The sequence below is a fragment of the Bos grunniens genome, chromosome 4 (assembly GCF_055505025.1).
Source record: "Bos grunniens cultivar Pamir isolate PY7600 chromosome 4, Bosgru_T2T1.0, whole genome shotgun sequence".
NCBI lineage: Eukaryota > Metazoa > Chordata > Mammalia > Artiodactyla > Bovidae > Bos > Bos grunniens.
In genome coordinates this window covers 92693989-92708122 of record NC_141168.1, presented here as the reverse complement: position 1 = coordinate 92708122, position 14134 = coordinate 92693989, and the positions used below count along the sequence as shown (strand labels likewise).

The 14134-nt window shown below is 37.3% G+C and overlaps 1 pseudogene across 1 annotated transcript in view; it reads left to right on the top strand.

The window, feature by feature from the left end:
- Window positions 1-14134, top strand: part of LOC147374535 (histone deacetylase 9-like) — a 300860-nt pseudogene that overhangs the window by 237910 nt on the left and 48816 nt on the right. Inside the window, exon 12 of the transcript XR_015162870.1 lies at window positions 3459-3592. The product of XR_015162870.1 is annotated as a histone deacetylase 9-like (transcript). The remainder of the gene's footprint in view (window positions 1-3458; window positions 3593-14134) is intronic.

The window sequence follows — 14134 nt, the reverse complement described above, 5'->3', positions numbered from 1 at the left end:
TGTGTGTGCCTTAAGACTGGGGTCTATTTCCCATTGCCCTTTGACTCTCCCAAGAGTAAGCCCCACTGGCCTTTAAAGCTAGACTTCTAGGATCTTGGCTTCCCAGTGTAGGACACCCAGACTGGGGAGCTTGTAATAGGCCTCAGACCCCTCATTCCTTGGGGAGAAACTCTCTAACTGTGATTATCCTTGTGTTTGTGGTCCTCACCCTGGAATATGGTTCTTGACTATACCACATCTTACCCTTCCTACCCATGTCCTTGTGGTTCATTCTTTATGTCTTTAGTTGTAGAAGATCTCTGATACCCTTCTAGTCTTTCTCCTTAATAGGTGCTCTGTAATAGTTGTAATTCCAGGGTGCCCAGGGGACAAGGTGAGTTCAGGGTCTTCCTACTCTGAAATCTTGGCCACTTGTTTTCAACAAGTTGACTCAGAAACTTGTGAGTCGCTGAGCATTTAAGGATCTGTGAGCAGAGCCTAGATGTTACCCTATAGCAAAACATCTATTAATTATTTTAAAAATATAATTGATTTAAAAACTAAATTTATGTTCCCTGGAAGTTCTTAAAGCAAATTAAACAATATTGAACACATGGCTTTAAATATTTTTATTTATTCTTTTTGTTAATTGTTCCTAAAAGTGGGCGCATTGATGAATTGTTATAATTTTTTAGACATTGAACAAGAGATTTACATTTGGCAATATGAGAGACTATATATTCTGAAATACTCCTATGTGTAAATATGAAAACTACTCTTTTAAATTTATGGAGGACTTCCAAAAAGAGGAAGAAAAGCAAACAAATACTGTAGCTGTTGGCCACTCTGGGCCATCCTAAAGTATACAGTTGGCAAAAGTTTGAACATTAATAGACTCCTGTATTCTCAAAAAGGGCGTCAAAGCCTTCAGTCTCCAAAGGGAAGGGTTTTGATTGGAGAGCAGAATAAAGAAAGAAATGTCAAAGAGCCGACTCTAAAGAAAAGGATAAATAGGAGAAAAGGAGACATTGCTGAACAAAACAACAAATTGATCTTAGCTGTAACTGTCAATACAGAGAATTTCAAAGGGAATGAAAAGGGAAAAAATGTCTTTTCTATGACAATTTGTAATCAAGTTTTGGGATCCTTATTTTCATTATCTGTACATTTTGAAAAATAGCCCTTCGGTGAGGATTTAAAATTTATCCTGCTTGGTAATGTTTCAGCCATCCAGCAGAAGTAAACAAAATCCCACTCATCTTGGGTTTCAAAGGTAAATATCATATTCAAATCTATTCTCCAAGCTTTCTCATATATAAAGTTCTAATGAATATGAACTCAAAAAAAAAAAATAAAAGCAAAGGAAAATTAAGACATCATGAGGCTGAATCAGCAGGAACAAAAATAGTAAAACTAAGCCATAAAGACTTCAAATAGCAGATCTAGAATATAAAGTAATTATGTCTAAAGAAATAAAAACTTGAAAGATTAAAGTGACTAAGAAGTTATGAAATATAACCCAACAGAACACCTAGGATTGAACAACGAATCACTGAAATGAAGATATTGATGAAAGTATAAATAGCAGACTAGATACATCTGGAGTGAAAAAGCCAGGAAGGTAAATCTGCAACAAAAATACACATATTGTCGGACAGAGAGAGACAGAAAATAAATGAAAGAAAACTTCAGAGATGTTGAGGCTCTACTAACAATGACTACATCTCATTGAGGTTCCAAAATATGATGATAAGGTAATAAACAACTTTATTGAATACATTTGAACACAAAAGATACATATTTCTGGGAAAATGTAACTTGGGAAGATATTGAAAGCAAGAATAGTTCCCTAATCCCTAAGAAAATTCTCAGTAGATAAATGTCATCCTCAGACAAAACAGAAGAGTCAAATGGTTTACAGAAGATTTCTACCCAACATTCTAGGGTCAAATAATAGAAAAAGAAGGTCCAGCCATAATAAAATTCAAAATAGTAAAAGAATAGAAATTTGTTGATTAACTTCTTTCATCAACATAGTGAAAAAATCCTAAACAAAGCATTAGTCAAATTCAGTGTGTATAAAAATGATAATATATCATAAACAAACTTACTTTATTCCATAAATTCAATGATGCCTAAATATTTGAAATATTAATGTAACTCACAACACTATGAAATTGTAGGAGAAAAACCATCTCGTTTGGTGTAGTAAAAATAATTAAATTGAACATCTGTTTATAATAAAAACTCAATTCAGGGTAGAAATAGAAAGGTTTCTCCTTATTCTGAATGAAACCACAGTAAGATGCCATTCTTTGCCACCCACATGTACGGCCCATCACACCAAATGTTGGCAAGGATGAAACTAAACAGGAATTCTGATATACACTGCTTCTCGCAGTGGGGATTGATCATAGTCCTTTGGAAATGATCTGGTTTTATTTAGCAGGTTGTAAGTCACAGCAGTTTTACTCCACTCTTGCATGTGTGCGCCAGAAGGCTGGTATAAGAATGTTCTTATTGGCTTTTTTTTGGTCGCTTGTGGGATCCTTGTTCCTCTAATCAGGGATCCAACGGAGGCCCATGGTGGAGAAGTCACAGAGTCCTAACCACTGGACCACCAGGAAAGTCCCATAGGGACATTTTTTTTTTTTTGAATAACAGAAAAACATAAATATTTGTCAACAGGAGAGTGGGTAAATAAAGTATATTCATTAAATGGCCTACTAGAGAGCATAAAACTGTTGTTACAGGCGTCGACAGAAATGAACTAACACAAAGTGTGAAAAGAATATGTTGCAAAAGTCTAAAACCATTTTTATAAAATTCCAGAATAAGCAGGTTAAACAATCAAAAGCAAAGGAGTCATAAACACCAACACAGAGTCCTGATTACCCACAGTGAGGGGGAGTTGTGTTATTAGAGAGTTGCATGCAGGGGGCTTCAAAAATATTTTCCTTAAATTGCGAGGTCAGTGACCACTTGTTTGTTATGTCATACATAGATATTAATTTTTGTATTCATCAGCTATTTCATAGTAAAAAGAAGGCCTGTAAAATCTAATGTCATAGGTATGTAATTTGAGGTGATACATGGAAAACTTCTTCCTTTTATAATAAAGGCAAATGATGGAACGAAGAAACAAATATTAAGCAAATGGAATTGCATACCTTATTAATATTAGCCGAACACTTTTCATCCAGGTGTACACAGAATGCATTGTGAAAGGCAGTAATGTGCACAGTGAAGAGTGCACACGTGACTGGTGCAAATCTTAATTGTGAGACTTCGTAGCTGCAGGATCTTGGATTTTGTGATCCAAGATCTTTTATCAAATTATTGTGAGTATTGAATGAGTTAGCACGTGGGAAGTACTGAGAAAAGGACCTACACACAATAAATGCTCAATCAATATTAGGTTCTAGTGGTCAGCTGACTTTTAATTTATACTTTGAAATGTTCTGTTTGCATTATGGTAGGCTTTGGCCATTTGACGAAGCAGTTGATGACACTGGCTGATGGACATGTGGTGTTGGCTCTAGAAGGAGGACATGATCTCACAGCCATCTGCGATGCATCAGAAGCCTGTGTAAATGCCCTTCTAGGAAATGAGGTAAAAAACTAAAAGTATAAAAGAGCAGGGGTTAAGGGACCAGAAATGTACGCATGCATATGTTTTATCTTTCTTAACATCATACATACTCAGAAAACACGGTGTTGCTCTTACAATTTACAGGAAGAAGGCAAGCTGTAGATAAGAAAAGTTTACATGTCCTCCTGTTTCATGCTGTAACTTTTGCCCAGTTATAGAATCCATACAGTACATCTCTCGATCAGGTTATTGGTAGAGCTCAGTAAATATGTAAAAATAACCCATGGGAGGAAATGGTCTGTATATTGACTCAGCTAATAAGCAATGAAACACTGAGAAAGAATTAACTCAAAGAAAAGTTCCCAATATTTTCTGTAGGATTATGTTAGTTCAGGGAGGGAAACTTTTTAGAAATATTTTTTCAGCTTTTTAAAGTATAATTGGAATACAAAATTATAATTCATATATCTAACCTATATAGGTGTAATTATTTGATAATGTAATTATTTAATAATGTGCAGACATTGTTAAATGATATTCCTCCTTGAGTTAATTTAATACATTCATCACCCCACATAGTTACTTTTTTTGGATAAAAATACTTAAGTTCTACTCTCTTAGAAATTTTAATTATACAATAGAGTATTAGCAGTTATATTCACTGTTGTATACCTTAGATCTTCAAGCCTTATTCATCTTATTACTAAAAGTTTACAAACTTTTACCAAACATTCCCTATTCTACCCCAAGCCCCAGCTTCCAGCAACCACCATTCTACCCTGTGATTCTATGAGTTCAACTATTTTATTTGCTTGTTTTTGGTTCTAGGTAAGTTTTATTTTCTTTCTTGTCTAGCTTATTTCATTTAGCATAATACCTTCTGTGTTCATCCATAATGTCACAAAAGACAGGATTTCCTTTAAGATTGCATAATCCATTGTGTGTGTGTGTGGGTGTGTATTGGTGTGTATGTGTATTACATTTTCTTTATCCATTCATCGGTAAGTGAGAGATGCTTGCACTGTTTCCAAACCTTGACTATTGTGAATAGTGATGCAGTAAAATTGGAAGTTCAGATGTCTCTTTGAGATAAAGAAATAGTGATTTCATTTCCTTTGAATATTTACCCAGAAGGGAGATTCCTGAGTCATGTGATAGGTCTATTTTTCATTTCTTGAGGGACCTCTTACTGTTTTCCTTAGTGACTGTACTAGTTTACTTTCCTACCAAGAATGCACAAGGGTTTCCTTTCCCCAGCATCCTCACCAGCATTTCTCTCTTCTCTTTTTGATAATACACATCCTAGCAGTATGTGAGGTGATATCTCATTATGGTTTGATTTGCATTTTCCTGATGATTATTGATGGTGAACACCTTCTCATGTATATATTGACCATCTGTTTGTGTTAGAAAATACATATTCAGGTCCTTTGCCCAATTTGAATTGTGGCATTTGGTTTTGTGTGTTTTGCTAGTGAGTTGTATGAACCCCTTGTGTATTTTGGATACTAATTGCTTACTGGGTATATGATTTGTAAATATTTATTCCCATTCCATGAATTGCCTTTTCATTTTATTGATGATTATCTTTATTGTGCAGAAGCTTTTTAGTTTCATGTAGTCCCACCTGTTTTTAATTTTTGTTTTCACTTTTGTTCTCAATCCAAATAACCATGGCCAATAGCAATGTCAAGGGGCTCACCCCCTGTGTTTTATTCCAAGAGTTTTATGATTCCAAGTCTTGCATTTAAATATTTAATCAATTTTAAATTGATAGGGATACAGTTTCATTCTTTTACATATGGCTATCCAGTTTGACCAGTACCATTTATTGAAGAGATTATTCTCCATTGAGTATGTCTGGCTCCTTTGCTGAAGATTAATTGTATATGCATGAGTTTATTTCTGGGATCTCTCTTCTGTCTGTTAACTTGTATGTCTGCTTTTAATGCCAGTACCATGACTTGTAATATAACTTGAGTTGAATGCTTGTAATATAACTTGAAATTAGGAAGTGTGATAACTCTGACATTATTCTTCTGTCTCAAGATTACATTGGCTATTTGGCATTCTTTTGTGGTTTCATTTCAATTTTAGGATTTTTTTTTCTGTTGCTGTGAAAAAATGCCCTTTGATAGGTATTACATTGAATCTATACCTCACTTGGATGTTATGGACATTTTAATTATATCTTTCTGATCCATGAACCTAGGATATCTTTTCATTTATTTGTGTCTTCAGTTTCTTTTATCAGTGTCTTAAAGATTTTTGTGTATAGGTCTCTCACTTCTTTGGATACATTTATTCCTAAGTAGATCGTTTTGGGGGAGAAGGCAATGGCAACCTACTCCAGTACTCCTGTCTGGAAAATCCCATGGATGGAGAAGGCTGGTAGGCTGCAGTCCATGGGGTCGCTAAGAGTTGGACACGACTGCATGACTTCACTTTCACTTTTCACTTTCATGTATTGGAGAAGGAAATGGCAACCCACTCCAGTGTTCTTGCCTGGAGAATCCCAGGGGTGGGGGAGCCTGGTGGGCTGCCGTCTCTGGGGTCGCACAGAGTCGGACATGACTGAAGCAACTTAGCAGCAGCAGCAGATTGTTTTTGATGCTATTGTATATGGGATTTTATTTTTTTCAGATAATTGTTAGTATTTAGAATCATAACTGATTTTTCTATGGTGATTTTCTATCCTACAACTTTGTTGAATTCATTTAACAGTTTTTTTGGTGGCATATATAGGGTTTTCTATATATATCATGTGATCTGCAAATAGTAACAGTTCTTTTCTGACTTAGATGTCTCATTCTTTTTCTTGTCTAATTGCTTTAGACAGTACTCATAATACTATGTTGAATAACATTTTGGCAGTATTGGGTATCCTAGTCTTGTTTCTGATCTAAGAGGAAAAGTTTTCAGCTTTTCAACATTGAGTGCAATGTTAGCTGTGAGTTTCTCATGAAAGTGAAAGTGTTAGTCACTCAGTGGTGTCTGATTCTTTGTGAGTCCATGGATTATAGCCTGCTAGGCTCCTCTGTCCATGGAATTCTTCAAGCAAGAATACTGGAATGGGTTGCCATGCCCTTCTCCCGGGGATCTTCCCAAATCCAGGCCTCTCGCATCATGGGCAGATTCTGTACCATTTGAGCTGCCCAGGAAGCCTATATGTTCTCATGTATGGGACTTGATTATGTTATGGTGCTTTCCTTCGCAGAGGTAAAGAATCTGCCTGCAGTGCAAGAGATGTGGGTTCAATCCGTGGGTCAGGAAGATCCCCTGGAAAAGAAAATGACAACACACTCCAGTATTCTTGCCTAGGAAGCTCCATAGACAGAGGAGCCTGGCAAGCTATAGTCCATGGGGTCACAAAAAGAGTCAAACTTGACTTAATTACCAAACAACAACAAACCTTCTATCCCAAATTTATTGAAAGTTTTTTTCTTGAAAGGCTATTGAATTTTTTCATATTCTTTGTCTGCATCTATTAAGATGATTGTGTAATCTTTATCCTTCATTTTGTTGATGTGGCTTATTGCATTTTTTCATTTGCAGATGTTGAACTACCTTTGCATCTGTGGAATATATCTCACATAATCATGGCATTCAGTTTGCTTATATTTTTTGAGGATTTTGTATTTTGAACCTTAATGTTCATCAAGGGTATTGGCCTGTAATTTCTTTTCTTTAGTATTCTTTACTGATTTTGGTATCAGGAAAATTCAGTTTGGTTCAGTCGCTCAGTTGTGTCTGACACTTTGCGACCCTATGGACTGCAGCACGCTAGGCTTCCCTGTCCATCACCGACTCCTGGAGAGTGCTCAAACTCATGTCCATCGAGTTAGGGATGCCATCCAACCATGTCATCCTATGTCATCCCCTTCTCCTCCTGCCTTCAATCTTTCCCAGCATCAGGGTCTTTTCCCATGAGTCAATTCTTCACATCAGGTGGCCAAAGTATTGGAGTTTCAGCTTCAGCATCACTCCTTTGAGTGAATTCATTGTAACTCATTGGATTCCTTCCAATGAATAATCAGGACTGATTTCTTTTAGGATTGACTGGTTTGATCTCCTTACAGTCCAAGGGACTTTAAAGAGTCTTCTCCAACACCACAGTTCAGGAAAATGCTGACCTCCAAAAATGAGTTTGGACAGCTTCCCTCCTCTTCAATTTTTTGGATAAATTTGACAAAGATTTGTATTACTTCCTCTCTGATACAGTTCACCAGTGAAGCCATCTGATTCTGAACTTTTCTTTGTTGGGAGGTTTTGATTATAGATTCCGTCTCCTTACTGGTAATTTGTTAAGATTTCTCTGTGTCTTCATTATCTTGATATGTTTTTTGTTTCTAGAGAGTTATGTTTTTTTCTAAGCAATTTAACTTGTTGGCATATAATGTTTATAGTAGTATCTTATGTTCCTTTGTACTTGTACATTTTGAGTTGTAATGTCTCCTTATTCACTTCTGATTGTATTAATTGAGGCTTTTCTCTTTTTTACTTAGTCTAGTTAAAAGTTTATCAATTTTGTTTATCTTTCATAAATCCAGCTTAGTTTTATGGATTTTTTTCTATTGTCTTTTTAATCTCTATTTTGTTATTTTCCACTTTGATCTTTTTTATTTCCTTCTTTCTACTAGTTGGGCCTTAGTTCATTCTTTACTTGTTAGTTTTTTGACATTCTTTTTTTCTTAATGTAAGCATTTATCACCATAAACTTCTCTCTTAGAACTGCTTTTGCTGCACGCCATAAGTTTTGGTATTTTGTGTTACCATTCTCATTTATCTCAAGATATTTTTTCTAAAGTTCTTTTGATTTATTCTTTGATGTATTGATTATTCAGCAGCATGTTGTTAAATAACCATATATTTTAGAATTTTACACTGTTTTCTTATAATTGATTTCTAGTTTTTGGCTGCTCCCTCTGCAGTGATGCCTGAGGGGATAGCTATAGAGCTAAGTGCTCTCGTACTTAACAACTGCTTCTCTGTTTGCTATGGTCCTCTGGGACTCAAGAACCCAAGCCTTGTTAGCTTTCAGAGCTAGGTGTTTTGGGAGCCATTCTTATGGTGGGGGCCTTAAGCATTGGGGTGCTGGATTTGTAATCCAGACGCCTTCACTCCTCAAGAAGAGGCTGGGAGTTGAGGTTTCCTGGCAAAAGTGTACCTAAGCTTTCCCACTCATTTTGATGTGGGTATTTTCTCATTGTCTCAATATGTAGAGTCACTCAGCTAGTTTCTTTCAAGGGAATTGCTCTGTTTGTAGCTATACATTCAGCAGTGCATCCGTGGAAGGAGGAAAATTCAGGAATCTCCTATGTCACCCTCTTGATCTGGAGTCTTAAAAATATTTACAAATTCTTTTTTTTCTGTCACCATTTGTAAATTATCTAGGCTGAGAGATATATTCAGCCTAGATAGTGAACATATACTGAACAGCCTTTTCATACCATTCATGGGGTTCTCAAGGCAAGAATACTGAGGTGGTTTGCATTCCCTTCTCCAGTGGACCATGTTTTGTCAGAGCTCTCCACTATGACCCGTCCATCTTGGGTGGCCCTACATGGAATGGCTCATAGTTTCATTGAGTTAGACACAGCTGTGGTCCATGTGATCAGATTAGTTAGTTTTCTGTGATTGTGGTTTTCATTCTGTCTGCCCTCTAATGGAGAAGAATAAGAAGCATATGGAAGCTTCCTGCTGGGAGAGATTGAGAGGGACACTGGGTCTTGTTCTGATGGGCAGGGCCATGCTCAGTAAATCTTTAATTCAATTTTCTGTTGATGGGTGGAGCTGTGTTCCCTCCCTGCTATTTAACTGAGACCAAACTATGGTGGAGGTAATGAAGATAATGGAGACCCCCTTCAAAAGGTCCCATGCACACACCACTGTATTCAGTGCCCCCAACCCTGCAGCAGGCCACCGCCAACCAATGCCTCCAGTCACATCCACAACTAGGTGTTGTTTTTGCTTTGGCTCCATCTCTTCATTTTTTCTGGAGTTATTTCTCTGCTGATCTCCAGTAGCATATTGGGCACCTACTGAGCTGGGGAGTTCATCAACATTTTAAGAATCAGTGAACTAAAATGGACTATAATGGGTGAATAACTCCGATGACCATTATATCTACTACCGTGGGCAAGAATACCTTAGAAGAAATGGAGTAGCCATCATAGTCAACCGAAAAGTCTGAAATGCAGTACTTGGACGCAATCTCAAAAATGACAGAATGATCTCTATTCGTTTCCAAGCCAAACCATTCAATATCACAGTAATCCAAGTCCATGCCACTACCAGTAATACTGAAGAAGCTGAAGTTGAATGGTTCTATGAAGACTATAAGACCTTCTAGTGAAATGAAGTGAAAGTCGCTCAGTCGTGTCCGACTCTTTGCGACCCCATGAACTATACAGTCCATAGAATTCTCCAGGCCAGAATACTGGAGTGGGTAGCCTTGCCCTTCTCCAGGGGATCTTGCCAACCCCAGGGATCGAACCCAGGTCTCCCGCATTGCAGATGGATTGTTTACCAGCTGAGCCACAAGGGACCTTCTAGAACTAACACCAAAAAAAGATGTCCTTTTCATTATAGGGGACTGGAATGCAAAAGTAGGAAGTCAAGAAACACCTGGAGTAACAGGCAAATGTGGCCTTGGAGGACAAAACGAAGCAGGTCAAAGGCTAACAGAGTATGGCCAAGAGAATGCACTGGTCATAGCAAACACCCTCTTCCAACAACACAAGAGAAGACTCTACACATGGACATCACAAGATGGCCAACACTGAAATCAGATTGATTATATTCTTTGCAGCCAAAGATGGAGAAGCTCTATACAGTCAACAAAAACAAGACCAGGAGCTGATTGTGGCTCAGACCATGAACACCTTATTGCCAAATTCAGACTTAAATTGAAGAAAGTGGGGAAACCACTAGACCATTCAGGTATGACCTAAATCAAAACCCTTACAATTATACAGTGGAAGTGAGAAATAGATTTAAGGGAGTAGATTTGATAGACAGAGTGCCTGAAGAACCATGGACAGAGGTTTGTGACTTTGTAAAGAAGGCAGGGATCAAGACCAACCCCAAGAAAAAGAAAGGCAAAATGGCTGTCTGAGAAAGCCTTACAAATAGCTGGGAAAGGACAAAAAAGGCAAAGGACAAAAGGAAAGATATACCTATTTGAATGCAGAGTTCCAAAGAATAGCAAGGAGAGATAAGAAATCCTTCCTCAGCAGTCAATGCAAAGAAATAGAGGAAAACAATAGAATGGGAAAGACTAGAGATCTCTTCAAGGAAATTAGAGATACCAAGGGAATATTTCTTACAAAGATGGGCACAATAAAGGACAGAAATGGCATGGACCTAACAGAAGCAGAAGATATTAAGAAGAGGTAGCAAGAATACATAGAAGAACTATACAAAAAAGACCTTTGTGATCTAGATAACCACAATGGTGTTATCACTTACCTAGAGCCAGACATCCTGGAATGCAAAGTCAAGTGGGCCTTAGGAAGCATCACTATGAACAAAGCTAGTGGAGGTGATGGAATTCCAGTTGAGCTATTTCAAATCCTAAAAGATGATGCTGTGAAAGTGCTGCACTCAATATGCCAGCAAATTTGGAAAACTCAGCAGTGGCCATAGGACTGGAAAAGGTTTATTTTCATTCCAATCCCAAATAAAGGCAATGCCAAAGAATGCTTAAACTACCTCACAATTGCACTCATCTCACATGCTAGCAAAGTAATGCTCAAAATTCTCCCAGCCAGGCTGTAACAGTACAGGCTTCAACTTCAACAGGCTTCAACTTCCAGATGTTCAAGCTGGATTTAGAAAAGACAGAGGAACCAGAGATCAAATTGCCAACATCCGTTGGATCATTGAAAAAGTAAGAGTTCCAGAAAAACAGCTACTTCTGCATTATTAACTACGCCAAAGCCTTTGACTGTGTGGATCACAAAAAACTATGGAAAATTCTTCAAGAGATTGGAATATCAGACCACCTGACCTGCCTCTTGAGAAATCTGTATGCAGATCAATAAGTAATAGTTAGAACTGGACATGGAACAACAGACTGGTTCCAAATCAGGAAAGGAGTATGTCAAGGCTGTATATTGTCACTGTGCTTATTGAACTTATGTGCAGAATACATCATGAGAAATGCTGGGCTGGATGAAGCAAAAGCTGAAATCAAGATTTCTGGGAGAAATATCAATAACCTCAGATATCCAGATGAAACCACCCTTATGGCAGAAAGCGAAGAAGAATTAAACAGCCTGTTGATGAAAGTGAAAGAGGAGAGTGAAAAAGTTAGCTTAAAACTCAACATTAAAAAAACTAAGATCATGGCATCCAGTCCCATCACTTCACAGCATTTAGATGGGGAAACAATGGAAACATGAGAGACTTCATGTTGGGGGGTTCCAAAATCACTGAAGATTATGACTGCAGCCATGAAATTAAAAGACACTTGGACCTTGGAATTAAAGCTAGTACTAACCTAAGCAGCATATTAAAAAGCAGAGATATTACTTTGCCAATGAAAGTCCATCTAGTCAAGCTATAGTTTTTCCAGTAGTCATGTATGGATGTGAGAGTTGGACTGTGAAGAAAGCTGAGCACCAAAGAATTGATGCTTTTGAACTGTGGTGTTGGAGAAGACTCTTGAGAGTCCCTTGGAGTGAAAGGAGATCCAACCAGTCACTCCTAAAGGAAATAAACACTGAATATTCATTGGAAGGACTGATACTATAGCTAAGACTCCAGTACTCTGACCACGTGATGCAAAAAACTGACTCATTGGAAAACCCTGATGCTGGGAAAGATTGAAGGCAAGAGAAGGGGACGACAGAGGATGAGGTGATTGGATGGCATCACCGACTCAATGGACACGAGTTTGAGCAAGCTCTGGGAGTTGGTAATGGACAGGAAAGCCTGGCGTGCTGTAGTCCATGGGGTCATAAAGAGTTGGACATGACTGAGCAACTTAACTGAGAGATGTATATTATTTGTGTCTTATGGGTGGTGATAATGTGTCTCAAAGAGGTTTGAGAAATTCATTCAAAGTCATGAACCCAGAACTCAGTAGATCCAAGATTTGAACTTAGAATTGCCAAAGGTCATTCTTTTTTTTTTTTTTTTCCCACATCACATAACTGAATTACAACATATTTTCTGACTACTCTGTAGACTTCAGATCAAATTACCATTAGATTCACTTCCAGACCATGGAAATCCTTTGGACAAAGTGATTGCAATTCAACAAATATTTCAAAGTTTATGTGCATTCATTATTTTTATGTCAATTCATTTTTTAATGGGCTTCCTTGAGAGCTCAATTGGTAAAGAATCTGCCTGCAATGCAGGAGACCCTGGTTCGATTCCTGGGTCCAGAAGAGCCCCTGGAGAAGGGGTTGGCTACCCACTCCAATATTCTTGGGCTTCCCCTGTGGCTCAGCTGGTAAAAATCCACCTGCAATGTGGGAGACCTGGGTTCAATCCCTGGGTAGAGAAGATCCCCTAGAGAAGGGAAAGGCTCCCCACTCCAATATTCTGGCCTTGAGCATTCCATGGACTATACAGTCAGTGGGGTTGCAAGAGTCGGACACACTGATCAACTTGCACTTTCCTTTATTAATAGTAAATATACAGAATGCTGTAGCTACTTTATATATTTTGCCTTTTTTATTAACTTTAAATATTACTTTGCTTATAAAATAAACATATAAATATCCTGGCTGATTCATGTTGAGCTTTGACAGAAAACAATACAATTCTGTTAAGCAATTAACCTTCAATAAAGAATTTTTAAATCATTTTAACAATCTCTCATTCATACTGTCTTTAACAGTAACTCATGTTTTCACCCGTAGTGTTTTTGAAGTGAAAACATACCTTTTATTTTGCACACCGATTGCATATATTTTATTGTCCTCATTATCTTTCAAACCTATGATGCTTCAGTATTACTATTGTGCAATATTTAAGTAAATATGCACATTTTTAATTTGAAAGAAAATATGAGAAGGTAAAGACTGCTGAGTTTGTCTCTGCTGTGTAATATTAGCAGCACAGTACTCAAAGGATATAACTACATGGTGATAAATGTTGTATTTAATGGACTGCTATTTCATAGCACACATAGCTCACGGTGTCTAAGATATTCTAAATATTAGAATATTTCTGAGATTGCTGGGAACAAATAATATCAAACAATGTTGAGGTTTTTATTTTTTTTGTATTCTTTGTTGTTGTTGTTGAAATAAAGGAGTGCAAAAAAGAAATACTACTTTTATTATAGTACCTTATCAATTAATGTGGGCTAGTCTATTTGCCTACTAGATAACATATGTTGCATATCCACCTGTATTCTTAAAATTACTTACTTCATTTTAGATATAGAAACATTTTAAGGAAGTAGGCTGGTTTTAATATTTGCATGTAAAGGCTTACACCAGATGTGCAGAAAATCACAGTATGTTGTGGATTGTGGCTCCATGGATGATTGACCTGCCCAAAAAGAAATGTTATCCAGTTGCAAAAGCCAACGACTTTTCCAAC